This window comes from Phalaenopsis equestris, unplaced genomic scaffold (assembly GCF_001263595.1).
Source record: "Phalaenopsis equestris unplaced genomic scaffold, ASM126359v1 Scaffold218842, whole genome shotgun sequence".
Lineage (NCBI taxonomy): Eukaryota > Viridiplantae > Streptophyta > Magnoliopsida > Asparagales > Orchidaceae > Phalaenopsis > Phalaenopsis equestris.
In genome coordinates this window covers 31,859-32,781 of record NW_018237255.1, presented here as the reverse complement: position 1 = coordinate 32,781, position 923 = coordinate 31,859, and positions in this window count along the sequence as shown.

Below are 923 nucleotides of genomic sequence, written 5' to 3'. Positions count from 1 at the left end.
TAACTCCACCACAGCCATTAGTTACCACAGCCATTAGTTGACCCTAAGACTGAGCTAAAAACCATCTAACCCAAGCTAGATGAGCCATGGACCAAGGGTCCCTCTAATAAAGGAATTTGATTTCCTTTTTTTTTTTAGGCTTAAAATATCTTTGCCAAAATAATACCTCATTTCAATAAATTATTGTGACATATTCCCTTGGGTTCCCTAAGCTCCTAGCCACATCCCCCTGTTATGGTCGGCCGGCCTAGTCACTGGAGAAGACAAGCACGAGGGACACCTCCTCTTGAACTTCTCTCAAATCAAACCCAGAGGCCACCTCACTCAAATCAAATGATAGAGCTCCTCTGCCCTCCACCTAAGCATCACAATACACCCAATACACCCAAACATTGGCCCTTATTGGCCCTTAGAGCCACCCCTTTGCCATTTTTATAAAAACTCACCTCCACGGCCATGGGAGGTGTGCTAAAATTTCCTCTAAGAGACTTCAAATCACATTGTGCTTTTATATTTGAAAAAAAAAAGGGTCTTTGAGACCTCCTCAGTGCAATCCAACCACCAATTTGCTTTAAATCCCCTTGCTAGAGCCTAATTTTGAGCTTCAATCTCTACCTAAAACTAGGACAGAGCTCATTACCTAAAACTATCTTTGCCTAAAACTAGGACAGAGCTCTCCACACTTCTACACTCCACAAAAATCAAATTAAACTCACCCACACCTTCACCTCAGTGAGAGAAGGAAAAGCCCCATGAAATCCCCCTTCCACACAGACTCTAGCATAGTTTTAGGCCAACACCTAAAATTAGGCTTGGTCGAATTCCTACCTAGGCTTTGCACTACAGCCAGAGGCTTAATCCCTAGCCTCCTTAGACCCAAACGAATGTGCCAAGCACCTCTGATCAAAGCTTCATTTCTCAGA